A 16,451-nucleotide genomic window follows, 5' to 3' on the forward strand; every position below is an offset into this window, starting at 1 on the left:
GACCAACTAGAGAAACAAATGGGACAGATTGCCGAAGTTGTTGGGTAGATTAGAGACCAAGGAAGGCTTCCTAGTTCTACCATTCCAAATCCAAAAGGTGGGTTCGAATCAGCCAAAGCAATCACCCTAAGAAGTGGTAAGGAGGTTGGGGCAGGTTCTTCATAAAAAACAGGTCACAAAGAGGATGAAAAACTTCAATTTGAGGAGGAGGAAGCATGCCCACCCACAGCAAAGGTGGACATCCCTATGCCGCAAGCCCCCATGGCTCCAAATCTGTCAAATTCATCCAATAAAGGTAAGAATGTGTCAAATTCGGTTTCTACTAATGTTGTGCCTTCGAATGCTCCTTTTCCTAGCAGGTTTGTGCAAACAAAGAAGGAAGAAGCTGAAAAGGACATCCTTGAGACACTTAGGAAAGTTCAAGTCAACATACCCTTGTTGGATGCATTAAGCAAGTCCCAAGATACGCTAAGTTTTTAAAGGAGATGTGCACCACTAGGAAGAGGATTTCAACCAAGGAGGTTGTGAAGGTAGGTGAAAATGTCTCCGCCATCTTACAACGCAAGCTACCTCCCAAATGCAAAGATCCGGGTAGCTTTACAATTCCGTGCGTCATTGGTAACACTCGTTTCAAATCTGCCATGCTAGATTTAAGAGCCTCTATAAATGTTATGCCATACTCCATTTATGTATCTATGAACTTAGGTGAGTTGAAACATGATGGTGTAATCATACAATTGGCCGATAGATCTAACGCTTATCCAAAGGGAGTTCTGGTGCAGGTTGATCATTTAGTCTTCCCAGCAGATTTTTATGGGCTCGAAATGGATGAATCGGATCATGCTCCTTCATTGCCCATCCTCTTTGGAAGGCCATTCATGAAGACGGCCCGGACGAAGATTGACGTGTATAGTGGAACGTTGTCCATGGAATTTGATGGGGAAGTTGTTAATTTTAATCTTTCTGATTCCATTAAGTACCCTAGTGAGGACCATTCATGTTTCTCTATTGATATAATTGACTCTTTGGCGCAGGGATATCTTGAAGATTTGAATGACGATGCGCTTGAAAAAGTCATTACACAAGGCATGGAACTCACAACTAAGGGGGTAGATTCTAGTGTAACCCACGGCATACATGGACTAGGCCATGCCGTGCCTCCTAGTGATGAAATTTTTAAGTTGGTTGATGCCCTTTAATCATTACCTAAGCATGGTGGTAAGTCTCCTAACTTTGATTCAATTCCAATTTCGACTAACAAGTTGCTTCCATCCATTGTTCAAGCACCCATACTTGATCTCAAACCCCTACCAAGCCATTTGAAGTACATCTTTTTGGGGGAAAACGAGACACTACCTGCCATCATCTCCTCATCCCTCACGGCACAAGAGGAGGAGAAGCTAGTGCGTATGTTGAAGGAATTCAAATCTGCCCTAGGATGGACATTGGCCGATATTAAAGGTATAAGCCCTACGACTTGTATGCATCACATATTTCTTGAGGGGGCCAAACCAACTAGAGAGGCTCAACGCCGTCTTAACCCTCCGATGATGGAAGTTGTGAAAAAGGAGATAATCAAACTTCTAGATTGTGGGGTGATTTATCCCATCTCCGATAGTCGTTGGGATTCACCTATCCAATGTGTGCCCAAGAAATCTGGAGTGACAGTTGTCGAGAACGCGGAGAATGAGCTTGTGCCCATGATGTGAAAATTAACTTGACACACAAATTAAACCCTATGGATGACAATTGTAGTATATGAGCAAATAGGGATCGTTCTAACCGGGGATTAACTAGGGATGCTAATCAATGTAAAACTGACTCAAGAACATAAAAATATAATGTAGAACACTAAACTAGACTCAATTAATGCAAAACTAGGGTTTAAAACACCTAAACAAACTAAAAACTCAAAACAGCAACTAAAAGGCTCAAAACTGCCTTTAAACCACTTTCTGGGCAGTTTTGAGTACCTAACACTAGTTTGGACGAATTTGGACTATGACTTGACTCAAAACACTTAAAAACACAACTAAATGGATTTCTAACTAATCTAACACTTTAAAATAAATGGGGGAATGATTTTGACGAAATTAAAACTTTAAAACTCAGACTTTAAAAACAAATGTAAAGCAGCACAGATTGTGATTAAATAGAATGGTGAGAAGCTAGTTAGAGGGTTCCTTATCCACACATGAACATATGCATACAACTCGATCTCCAATTACTCTTTCAACAAACCATGAATGACAATGCCCCAAATTAACTAGATTGCACCAATTAATTCTCAGATTTCCCTAGATTCATTGAATTGAATGGAATACGCATTACAACCAAATTATTCTTATCAAGGACCCTAACTATGGAATACGCATGATAGAGACACATATCAAAGATCATTAAGTTTAATGGAAATCATAAGCATTGACGAGGCATTCATAACTATGGGATACGCATGTTATTCTTGCCTAGGATTTACTTAACGCAATCGTGACTAGCAACTTTCACTACTTATGAATATAAGTTAATAACGATTAGGTGAAATTCCCTTATATCCTAGCATCAAGTTTAGGCATGCAATTTAAGTGTCGACCCTCAACCCACATACATAAACAAGTTATCAATCAAATAGATAAGTAAATCACATTCACAATTTCTGAAATCATAATTGGAAGAAATGAAATCATATAAAACATAGGTCCATGGCTTCAAATTCACCTCTAACTAAAAAGAAATTAGTTCCACATGTCTAACATAATTGAAAAGCAAGTTAAATTAAACATAAAAACAGAAACAAAGAAAGAAAGAACTCCAAACACTCCACTAATGGCAGATTGCATGTGCAAGGCTTCTCCCTCCTTTGGAATGCACGGCACTACTTCTTCCTCCTCCAATGGTGGCTGCACAAGGTGGTGATGGTGGTGGGAAGGCACGGCAAGGGTGGATTGTGGCAGAAATATGGGAATTTGGGGGTGGAAGGTTGCGGCAGGGATGGAATTAAGGTTTCTGGCGTGAATGAATGATATGGGGGGTGATCGATTCGGCCAAGAGGTTTAAAAGAGTATATATAGGCACTTAAAAACCCTAGCAATCAGATTAGGGTTTCTAGAAACCCAAATCCACCAGAAAATAGGTTAAAACAATCAGAAATTGCATGGGAAAAGGCCTAGGGTGCGGCAGGTTTGGTGGGCTAGGGTTAAGGCTTCTAAAAAGCCTTGCAAGGCAAGGAAATCAGATACTTTTGAGGCCTAGGTGCGGCAAAGGGTTAGGGTTTGTAGATAGGGCTTCTAGAAAGCCCAAAACCAAGAGAAAATAGACCCAACCCACGGCAAGAAGGAGGAAAATGTTCTAGAACCATTCTTCGTGTCTTCCAACGCTTCGGAACCTTCCAATGTTGCTAAAACGCAAGGCCATTTAAGTTTAGGAAAGATCAACCCAAAATGGAAACTTTTAGGCTTAGCTTTCCTACTTCCAGTAGGAAACCTCGTTTGAGTAGGAATCTTCGTTCTTCTCGGAATCCATCTTCAACTAGGAATCCCTCGTTGATTAGGAATCCTTCGTCAATTAGGACTCTTCCTCGGACTAGGAATCCTTCTCGTACTAGGAATCCTCAAAATCTTCAAATCTTCAATTTCATCCCAACCTTGTGTTCCAAGCATGTACTTTTCACACCAAGCTCCATTAGGCTCTAAAAACTCCAATTTGCCATCTTTTATGTCATATGCCCTTTGAACCTGAAAACACATGAAAGTAGCTCAAAAGACTACTTTAACTATGAAAACATAACGAAAATGCATAAGAACTAGCTAACTAAGGCGCATAAATATGCTCCTATCAGCCCACCCGAATTCTAACCGGTTGGCGAGTGTGCATTGATTATAGGAAGCTAAACGCAACCACAAGGAAAGATCACTTCCCATTGCCGTTCCTAGATCAAATGCTCGAAAGGTTAGCCGGTCATTCTTTTTATTGCTTTCTTGATTGCTAATCTCTTGAAAACTGACTCAATAATGTAAAAACAAAGTTTAAAACACTAAACTAGACTCAAAGAATGTAAAATTAAAAGTTAAAACACCAAAACAAAGCAAAGGAACCAAAACAGCAAATAAACACTCAAAACTGCCTTAGAAGCACAATCTAGGCAGTTTTGAGTACTAACACAAATTTGGACGAATTTATGTTATAACTTGACTCAAAACACTAGAAAACATAAACTAACACACTTTCTAACTAATCTAGGACTCTAAAATAAAGGGGGATTTTGTTTTGACGAAAATTAAAATAAAGAAAACAGATTGGAAATAGGGCAGATTGTAAAAACGATTTTGGTGAAATAGATGGGTAGAAGGCTAGTTAGGAGGTTCTTCTCCACACATGACACACTTGCAAACAAAACGATTTTCAGTTGTTCTCCCAATAAATTATGAAACTCAACACCCCAAGTTAATTAGATACGCTTAAATTAACCTTCAAGTTCTCCTTAAGTTAATGAATCGGATGGGAAAGCGCATACAACAATTCAAAGCATTCCTCAAAGGTTCCTTACGTGATGAGCACAATAAAGATACAATCAAGAATCATGGAGCACAATGAGAACTATAAGTGTTGACGAGGCATTCGTTACTATGATGAGCATGAAACTAGTGCCAAGAATTCATTCAACGCGATCGTTTTCAAGCGACCTTCACTACTTGTGATTATAAGATTGTAACTATTAGGTGAAACTCCCTCATAATCTAGCATCATATTCATGCATGAAAACTAAGCGTGCACTCTCAATCAACATACACAAATAAGTTATCAATCAAGTAGATGAACGAATTGAATCCACAACTTATGAAATAACAACTGAATGTAATCAAATCATATTGCAAGCATGTACATGGTTTCGAATCACCCCCCAACCAAGGGGGTTTAGTTCCTCATACTCACAACACAAAGTTTATTGAATTGAAACATTAAAAACATAAGAAAGATCACACCTAAAAATTCCAGCAATCTAAATTGCACAGCAGGAACGTCTAAGAACCTTCCTCCTCTTCCTTGGTTGCGGCCCAGGGGTTTGTGATGGTTTTTGGGGGTTATGGATGGTGTAGAATGGTGGAAAAGTGTGTAGGATAGGTGTATGGGACGGCTAGGGTGGTTTTGGGTCAGAAAATATGGTGAATGATGAAGGATAGGTGCTGTTGAAGATGGAGAATGGTTTCTGGCGTGAAGGATTATTTTCTGGATGAATGGTCCCCCTTGTGGCTGCACAAGGATGTTTATTTAAAAGGATTTAGGAAATTAAAAACCCTAGGCTAATTAGGTAATCAGGAATTAAGTTTAAAGCTTCTAGAATTAAGGAAACAAATCAGAAAATTAAAAGGAAAGGTCAAGGAAATTCGGCCAGGGTTTAAAGCATAAAAAGGAAGGTGTTTTAATGCTCCAAAACAGGAAAGAGCCCTCTCCCTTGCACGGCAAGGAAGAGGAAAGGGCAAGGGAGTGTGGCAAGGGGTCCATAAGGGTTCTAGGCTTTTGTTTTGTGTCCTAGAATGCTTAGAAAGTCTTCATAATTGCTGGAACTTTTAGGGACAATTAGGAAAAATCAAACCAAAGTAGGAAACCTTGGCTTAACTTTCCTATTTCAAGTAGGAATCCTTGTTGGAGGAGGAATCCTTGTTCTTCTAGGAATCCTCATGTGATTAGGAATCCATCTTCAATTAGGAATCCTTCGTTGATTAGGAATCCTTCGTTGATTAGGAATCCTTCGTCGATTAGGAATCCTCCTTCATGTAAGCACTTTCCTACTTCAACTAGGAAACCTTGTTCAAGTAGGAATCATCATCTTCAAGTCTTCAAATTCGTCCAAACCTTGGCTCCAATTATGTGATAATCATTCCAAGCCCAATTTTGCTCCAAAAAGCTCCAAAATGCATCTTCTTGCATCCTTTGGCCTTAAAACCTGAAAACACATAAAACTAGCTTAAAAGACTACTTTAACTAAGAAAACACCATGGAAATGCATAAGAACTAGCTAACTAAGGCGCATAAATATGCTCCTATCAACAAGGGGAAGACTTAAACAACTCCTTAGGGCCGAATTCATTGTTTTGGACCCTTACTTCAACAAACAATACTTTGGAACTCTTTTTCTCAACTTTTCAACTCTTTTTTCAAACTTTTCATATTTTTTACTTCAATTTTTCTTTTTCCACGAAATTTTTTTTTCTTTTCTTTTCTTTTCTTTGCCGTGCCTATGGCACACAATTCCTCATGAAAAATACTTCCCCCACACTTGTTTTCTGCTAACATAGATCAAAAGGAATTCACTTCGAATCATGCTTTACTATGCTTTAAGAACAAGGGCATGGATGGTCCTAAACTAGGCTAGGTGAGGAAAACATGGGTTAACAAATAATGAAGGCTAACAAGGCTCAATGGGGTTAAAAACCTACAAAACATAATGGAATAGGGATATACGGCTTTTTGGCCATGGTGGACACTACACAACTTAATCTTGAATATGTGTTATGCAATTCAATAACATGTTTTGAATGACATTGGCATGAGTTCTAGTGTTTGGAACTAAATGATGAAACGCCTTCTAAGTAGTAACCAAGCAAAGAATAATGAGATCATGCAACGACTTTAGAAAACAAGAATGCACAGATTTTAACTCTCCAAATAAACATTTAGGCTCAAGTCTTACAAGGTTCTAGCGTTTGTTTGAGTTCCTTCCTTCAAGCATGTTACAAAAACTAATTTTTTTCTTTATGATTACATGTGAATTCATAAGTTATAACCACAACCAAGCATAAACCAAAGAGTAAATCAAACTTTCATCCATGTTTACAACTCTCTTTAACTGTCATGCAATTACAAACCGAATCCTCATCATTGTGTTGGAAGGTACCCTAAGACACAAACAAACACACAAAAACGACTCTTTTTGGGTTTTTTAAAACAAATTTTTCAAATTTTTATGGGATTTTCGGATTTTTGACTCAAAACACATTAAAACACACCAAAACAGCTTAAAAAGGCTTAAAAACAGCAAGAAACAACATTTGAAATTATGGGTGACAAACAAACAAACATTGTCCTCAATGTTTCAAGCATAGACTCACACAAATAACAAACAAACAAACAAAACAACATCTAAACAACCTAACATAGCAGAAACGAATTTAACAACAAAGAGAAGAGTTTAGGAACGCAAATCTGGAATTGGAGTGATTCCTTAGTCTTCCTTTGTTGAGTTGCATGGGTTGCCTCCCAAGTAGCGCTTTCTTTAACGTCGTAAAGCCGAACGAAAAGCCCATTCATTCTCCATTTGTGCCCACGGCACCCAAAGAAATATCATCCACGGTTTGTTCAACAAAGTTCTCATAATATGGCTTCAAACGGTGTCCGTTCACTTGGAATTCATGACCTGTTTTGAGACTTTGAATCTGGATGGCACCATAAGAAGATACGTTAGTAATAACAAACGGTCCAATCCACTTAGATCGTAACTTACCGGGAAACAACCGTAAACGAGAATTAAATAGCAACACTTTCTGCCCAATTTCGAATGTTTTCCCTCTAATCATCTTGTCATGAAATGCTTTGGTCTTCTCTTTATAAATTCGAGCATTCTCATAAGCATCATGCCTAATCTCTTCAAGCTCGTTCAATTGAAGCTTTCTATGATTTCCAGCCGTGTCCACATCCATATTGAAGGACTTGACTGCCCAATGTGCCTTGTGTTCAAGCTCCACGGGTAGATGGCATGGCTTGCCATAGACTAGCCAAAATGGGGACATGCCAATGGGCGTCTTGTAAGCCGTTCGATATGCCCATAATGCATCGTCTAACCGTAAGCTCCAATCCTTCCTTGTAGGCGCAACGGTCTTCTCAAGAAGTTGTTTGATCTCACGGTTGAAAACCTCGGCTTGACCATTTGTTTGAGGATGGTAAGGTGTGGAAACTTTATGATTGACATTATACTTCCTTAACAACGCCTCAATGGTCCGGTTGCAAAAGTGAGACCCCCCATCACTAATGATCACACGTGGCATGCCAAACCTTGCAAAGATGTTAGTTCTAATAAAATCTGCAACCACTTTAGAATCATTAGTCCGGGTGGCTTTTGCTTCCACCCACTTTGACACATAATCAACCGCAAGCAATATATACATGAAACCATACGAAGAAGGAAAGGGACCCATAAAATCAATACCCCAAACATCAAAAATTTCAACATTTAGGATAGAAACTTGCGGCAATTGGTCCTTAGCACCTATATTTCTAGTTCTTTGACATTTATCACATGTCAAGCAAAAAGTTCTAGCATCTTTAAAGATACTAGGCCAATAAAATCCACATTGTAACACTTTATGAGCTGTTCTTTGCGTGCCAAAATGGCCACCACATGCATATGTATGACAAAAGCTTAAAATTGAATGAAACTCCGAATTATGCACACAACGACGCACAATCTGATCAGGGCAGATTTTCCACAAATATGGGTCATCCCAAACATAAAAACGTGCATCATACCTTAGCTTATCACGTTGGGCTTTGCTTAGGGTGTTAGGGACTTGCTTAGACACCAAGAAATTAACCAAATCGGCATACCAAGGGGTACTTACCTTAATGGACAGCAATTGCTCATCCGGAAACGTTTCTGAAATGAGGATGGACTCTTCTTCACGCACCAATCTGCTCAAGTGGTCAGCCACCACGTTTTCACAACCTTTCTTATCCCTAATTTCAATATCGAACTCTTGAAGTAGGAGCATCCAACGAATGAGCCTTGGTTTAGCCTCCTTTTTGGTAAAAAGATACTTCAAGGCTGCATGGTCAGTGAAAACAATTACTTTAGTACCAATTATATATGATCTAAATTTATATAAAGCAAATACAACCGCCAAAAGTTCTTTTTCGGTTGTAGAATAATTTAATTGAGCATCATTTAGAGTGCGTGAAGCATAATAAATAACATGGGAATGTTTATTTTTTCTTTGACCCAAAACAGCCCCAAGTGCATAATCCGAGGCATCACACATCAATTCAAATGGAATGGACCAATCCGGAGGAGTGATGATGGGTGCCGTGGTAAGTAGCTCCTTGAGATGCTTGAATGCCTTCTCACATGCCTCGTTGAACTCAAAAGACACATCCTTTTGGAGGAGGCGGCCTAGGGGTTGTGCAATCTTGGAAAAGTCTTTGATAAATCTTCTATAGAATCCTGCATGACCAAGAAATGAACGAACCTCTCTAACCGAAGTAGGAGAGGGTAAGTAACGTACAAGATCTACTTTAGACTTATCAACTTCAATTCCTTTTTCAGAAATTATATGACCCAAAACAATACCTTGTTTAACCATAAAGTGACACTTTTCCCAATTCAACACAAGGTTTGTTTCAACACAACGTTTCAAGATTAAAGTAAGATTATCCAAGCATTTGTCAAATGAATCACCAAACACACTAAAATCATCCATGAATATCTCAATAATCTTTTCAACGTAATCAGAAAATATGCTTACCATACACCTTTGAAACGTGGCAGGAGCATTGCACAAGCCAAATGGCATGCGTCGATATGCAAACGTTCCAAAGGGACAAGTAAAAGTGGTCTTTTCTTGATCATCCGGGGCAATGACAATTTGGTTATAACCTGAATATCCATCAAGAAAACAATAAAAGGAATGACCGGCTAACCTTTCCAACATTTGGTCTAGAAACGGCAAAGGGAAGTGATCCTTCCTTGTGGTGGCGTTTATCTTCCTATAATCAATGCACACACGCCAACCGGTTTGAATCCTCATGGGTACAAGCTCATTCTCGGCATTTTCCACAACTGTCACTCCGGATTTCTTAGGCACACATTGGATAGGTGAAACCCAACGACTATCGGAGATGGGATAAATCACCCCACAATCTAGAAGTTTGATTATCTCCTTTTTCACTACTTCCATCATTGGAGGGTTGAGACGGCGTTGAGCCTCTCTAGTTGGCTTGGCCCCCTCCTCAAGAAATATGTGATGCATACAGGTCGTAGGGCTTATACCTTTAATATCGGCCAATGTCCAACCTAGGGCAGATTTGAACTCCTTCAAGATGCGCACTAGTTTCTCCTCTTCTTGTGCCGTGAGGGAGGAGGAAATGATGGCAGGTAGTGTTTCATTTTCTCCCAAGAAAATGTACTTCAAATGGCTTGGCAAAGGCTTGAGTTCAAGGATAGGTGCCTGAATTATGGATGGAAGCAATTTGTTAGTCGAAATGGGAATGGACTCACGGTTAGTATACTTACCATCAAGCTTAGGTGAGGACTCAAGGGCAGCCACAACTTCAATCACGGCATGGGATGACTCTTGTATGCCGTGGGTTACCCTAGAAGCTGCCCACTTGGTTTTGAATTCCATGCCTCTTGTAATGACTTTTTCAAGTGCATCGGCATTCAAATCTTCGAGATATCCCTGCGCCAAAGAGTCAATTATATCAACCGAGAAACATGAATGATCCTCACTAGGGTACTTAATGGAATCAGAAAGATTAAAATTAACAACTTCCCCATCAAATTCCATGGACAAAGTTCCACTATACACATCAATCTTGGTCCGGGCCGTCTTCATGAATGGCCTTCCAAGTAGAATGGGCAGCGAAGGAGCATGGTCCGATTCATCCATTTCGAGGACATAGAAATCCGCCGGGAAGACTAAATGATTAACCTGCACAAGAACATCTTCCAAAACTCCATTTGGATAGGCGTTAGATCTATCGGCCAATTGTATTATTACCCCATCATTTTTCAATGCTCCTAAGTTCATAGATGCATAAATGGAATATGGCATAACATTTATAGAAGCACCTAAATCAAGCATGGCAGATTCAAATCTAGTGTTACCAATGACACAAGGAATGGTAAAACTACCCGGATCTTTGCATTTGGGAGGTAGTTTGCTTGCAAGATGGCGAACACATTCTCACCTACCTTTACCACTTCCTTAGTCGACATCCTCTTCCTAGTGGTACACAACTCCTTCAAGAACTTAGCATACCTCGGGACTTGCTTGATTGCATCCAACAAACGTATGTTTACTTGAACTTTCCTAAATGTCTCAAGGATGTCCTTTTCGGCTTCCTCCTTCTTCGTTTGCATAAACCTACTAGGAAAAGGAACATTCGAAGGAAAAACATTAGTATGAACCGAATTTGACACATTCTTACCCTTGTTGGATGAATTGCACAGATTTGGGGCACTAGGAGTTTGCGGCAAAGGTGGAACCACCTTTGCCGTGGGCATGCTTGATTCCTCCTCTTCAATTTGCACATTTACATCACTTTTGGGACCTGTTTGTGATGGTGTAGAACCTGCCCCAATCTCTTTTCCACTTCTCAAAAGTATTGCCTTTGCACTTTCGAACCCTCCCTTCGGATTTGGAATGGTGGAACTAGGGAGTTGTCCGGGATCTCGAAACTTACCTACAAACTCGGCAATCTGCCCAATTTGTTTCTCAAGTTGATCCACCCTTTTGTCTTGGTTTTGCATAGCCTTACCTTGATCTTCCTGCCCATTAGACAACTTAGTTAGTATCTTAAGAAGTGCATCATTGTCAAGAGACGTACCTGAGGCACTTGGGCCGGATTGGGCTTGATTTTGGGGTGGGCCGTAGGTTTTGGGAAAGAACCCCGGGGGTTGTTGCCTAAAGCCTCCTTGGTTTTGACGTTGTTGGGGATCCCTCCACTTGAAATTTGGGTGATCTTTCCAACCGGGATTATATGTGTTTGAATATGGATCGTTCCTTGAATATGGAACATACGCCACATACAATTCGTCCTTGCATCTTCATGCCCTCGGCCATCTGAGACACAATAAAAGTAAGATTAGCCAATTGTGAATGAAGATCAGAAGTTGTACTTGGTGCCGTGGGGTTCCCCTTTGGCCTACTCCCTCATATTGTTGAGCGTTCAACGCTCGATTAGAGATCAAGATCTTGGCAGCCATGGGTGTTTTGTCCACCAATGCTCCCCTCGCCGAAGCATCAAGCATTTGACGTTCTAGAGGTAGGAGACCCTAGTAGAAGTATTGCAAAAGCAACTCCTCCTTCATCTGATGCTGCGGACAAGAAGCAACAAGTGATTTAAATCTTTCATAATATGTAGGAAAAGACTCACCTTCTTCTTGCTGAATTCCGCTTATCTTTTTGCGTAGGAGGATGATGCGAGAAGTTGGAAAGAACTTCTCCAAGAACGCTCTCTTCATACTCTCCCAAGAAGTGACAGTGCCGGGAGCTAACTCGTATAACCAATCCTTGGCTTTATCCATCAAAGAGAATGGAAAAGCCTTCATCTTCAAAATACTTCCGTCAACGTTAACGGGAGTCATACTAGAACAAACTACTTCAAATTCTTTCAAATGTTTGTTAGGATCTTCCATGGACAAGCCATGGTATTTAGGAATATGATGAAGCAAACTTGACTTTAATTCAAACTCTTCCGTCTTACCTTGGGCAGCCGTGGGGTATTGGATGCACAAGGGTGCGGCATTATCCAATCCCGTGGCCTCCTCCTCTTCTTATATGTTTTCTTTAAGGTCAGATTCGGAATTGGGTGGATTGTGTTCTTGCTGGTTTCTCACTCTTCTCAAATTCCTCTCAAAGTCATCGTCAAAGTCCAAGATGTTTGCGCGAACCGTTTGAGAGCTTCTAGTCATAAACTAGTACCTAAGAAACAAGAAACAAAATTAGGTCAGGAACTTAAACAAAATCAGAAACAAAGTGAAATAAAAGAAATAGAAACAAAAGACAATCCAAGGGATTAGCAAATTTGCTAATCCCCGGCAACGGCGCCAAACATTTGATGCGAAATAGATAAGCACACAAATTAAACCCTCTTTTTGTCAAATTGTAGTAAAGATGTAAGTAGGGATCGTTCTAGACCGGGGATTAGGAGGGATTGCTAAACACTTGAAAACTGACTTAAAAACATAAAAACAAAGGTTAAAACACTAAACTAGACTCAAAGAATGCAAAACTAAAGTTTAAAACACTTAAACAAACATAAAACTCAAAACAGCAACCTAATGACTCAAAACTACCTAAAAACCACTTTCTGGGCAGTTTTGAGAACCTAACAAGAATTTGGACGAAGTTGGATGAAAACTTGAATCAAAACACTTAGAAACACAAATCAAAACACTTTCTAACTAATCTAAGACTTCAAAATAAAGGGGGATTTGTTTTGGACGAAAATTGAAAACAAAACAGAAACTTTAAAACAAAACAGATTGTAAAACGTTTTTGGATGAAAAGGATGGATAAAGGGCTAGTTAGGAGGTTCTTCTCCACACATGTCACACTTGCGAACAAAACGATTTTCAGTTGTTCTTCCAATAAATTATGCAACAACACCCCAAGTTAATTAGATACGCTTAAATTAACCTTCAAGTTCTCCTAAAGTTAATGAATTGGATGGGAAAGCGCATACAATCAAGATACAATCAAGAATCATGAAGCACAATGAGAACTATAAGTGTTGACGAGGCATTCGTTACTATGATGAGCATGAAACTAGTGCCAAGAATTCATTCAACGCGATCGTTTATAAACGACCTTCACTACTTGTGATTATAAGATTGTAACTATTAGGTGAAACTCCCTCATAATCTAGCATCATATTCATGCAAGAAAACTAAGCGTGCACTCTCAATCAACATACACAAATGAGTTATCAATCAAGTAGATGAACGAATTGAAACCACAACTTATGAAATAACAACTGAATGTAATCAAATCATATTGCAAGCATGTACATGGTTTCGAATCACCCCCCAACTAAGGGGGTTTAGTTCCTCATACTCACAACACAAAGTTTATTGAATTGAAACATTAAAAACATAAGAAAGATTACACCTAAAAGTTCCAGCAATCTGCAATAGACTAGCAAGCACATTCAAGAGCACTCCTTCTTCCTTCTTGCTGCGGCACAAGGTATGGAGATGGTTTGGATGGGTTTTGGATGATGGAGAATGGTGGGAAGGTGTCTAGGATGGGTGTATGGCACGGCTAGGAAGGTTTGGGGTCAGAAAATATGGATTTGGGTGAAGGTTGGGCACGGCAAAAGTAGGGGAAAGGTTTCTGGCGTGAATGGAGTTGTATGGATGTGTGTGGAATGTTTTGTGGCTGCAACAAGGAGGTTTATTTAAAGGAAAACAGAAATTAAAACCCTAGGTTGATTAGGAAATCAGAAATTAAGTCTAAGGATTCTAGAATTAGGAAATAAATCAGAAAATTAAAGGAAAGAGCAAGGGAAATTCGGCTAGGGTTTAAAACACAAAAGGAAGGTGTTTTAAAGCATAAAAACAGGAAATAAGGAAGAGGAAATGCAAAGGGGGGTGCGGCAAGGGTTCAAAAGGGTTCTAGGCTTTTGTTTTGTGTCCTAGAATGCTTAGAAAGTCTTCATAATTGCTGGAACTTTTAGGGACAATTAGGAAAAATCAAACCAAAGTAGGAAACCTTGGCTTAACTTTCCTACTTCAAGTAGGAATCCTTGTTGGAGGAGGAATCCTTGTTCTTCTAGGAATCCTCATGTGATTAGGAATCCATCTTCAATTAGGAATCCTCATGTGATTAGGAATCCATCTTCAATTAGGAATCCTTCGTTGATTAGGAATCCTTCGTCGATTAGGAATCCTCCTTCATGTAAGCACTTTCCTACTTCAACTAGGAAACCTTGTTCAAGTAGGAATCATCATCTTCAAGTCTTCAAATTCGTCCAAACCTTGGCTCCAATGATGTGATAATCATTCCAAGCCCAATTTTGCTCCAAAAAGCTCCAAAATGCATCTTCTTGCATCATTTGGCCTTAAAACCTGAAAACACATAAAACTAGCTTAAAAGACTACTTTAACTAAGAAAACACCATGGAAATGCATAAGAACTAGCTAACTAAGGCGCATAAATATGCTCCTATCAGTCACATGGTACTTCTTGAGTAATGCCTCAATGGTACGGTTGCAAAAATGAGACCCTCCATCACTGATTAGCACCCTAGGCATCCCAAACCTAGAAAAGATATTAGTTTTCACAAAATCTGCCACAACTTTAGAATCGTTAGTTCGAGTGGCCTTCGCTTCCACCCACTTGGAAACATAATCAACGGCAAGTAATATGTAAGTGAAACCAAAAGATGAAGGAAATGGACCCATAAAATCGATACCCCAAACATCAAAGATTTCAACAACAAAGATGGGTACCTGCGGCATTTGATCTTTTTTGCCAATATTACCTGTCCTTTGGCATCGATCACATGTTAAACAAAAGGTTCTAGCATCTTTAAACAAAGTAGGCCAATAAAAACCACATTCAAGAACCTTAAAAGCTGTCCTTTGGGTGCCAAAATGACCCCCACATGCATATGTGTGACAAAAGCTTAAAAGTGAATGAAAATCTGATTCATGCACACATCTTCTCACAACCTGATCCGAACAATATTTCCACAAGTATGGGTCATCCCAAACATAAAATCTAGCATCCTTTTTAAGTTTATCACGTTGGAATTTGTTTAGGGTGCTAGGAAGTTGTTTAGTCACCAAGTAATTCACCAAATCTGCGTACCAAGGAGCACTTACCTGAATGGACATGAGTTGTTCATCCGAAAACGTTTCGGAGATGGGAAGAACCTCTTCCTCACGCACCAACCTGCTTAGGTGATCGGCAACAACATTATCACTCCCCTTCTTGTCCTTGATTTCGATGTCAAACTCTTGAAGTAGAAGCATCCAACGAATGAGTCTCGGTTTAGCTTCTTTCTTGGTGAACAAGTTCTTCAAGGCTGCATGGTCAGTGAAAACAATGACTTTAGTACCAATTAGATATGATCTAAATTTATCTAAAGCAAATACAACCGCCAAAAGTTCTTTTTCGGTTGTAGAATAATTCAATTGAGCATCATTCAAAGTGCGTGAAGCATAATAAATAACATGTGGCTGTTTATTTTTTCTTTGACCCAAAACAGCGCCAAGTGCATAATCCGATGCATCACACATCAATTCAAAGGGAATGGACCAATCCGGGGGAGTTATGATGGGTGCCGTGGTGAGGAGGTCCTTGAGATGCTTGAATGCTTGCTCACACGCCTCGTTGAACTCGAAAGGCACTTCCTTTTGTAGGAGACGACATAGGGGTTGTGCAATCTTGGAAAAGTCCTTGATAAATCGTCGGTAGAATCCTGCATGACCAAGGACAGAACGAACCTCTCTCACCGAAGTGGGAGAGGGTAAGTAGCGTACAAGATCTATTTTAGACTTATCAACTTCAATTCCACGTTCAGAGATTATATGACCCAAAACAATACCTTGTTTAACCATAAAATGGCATTTCTCCCAATTTAACACAAGGTTTGTTTCAACACAACGTTTCAAGATTAAAGTGAGATTATCCAAGCAATTATCGAATGAATTACCAAACACACTAAAATCA

This window comes from Malus domestica, chromosome 11 (genome assembly GCF_042453785.1).
Source record: "Malus domestica chromosome 11, GDT2T_hap1".
NCBI lineage: Eukaryota > Viridiplantae > Streptophyta > Magnoliopsida > Rosales > Rosaceae > Malus > Malus domestica.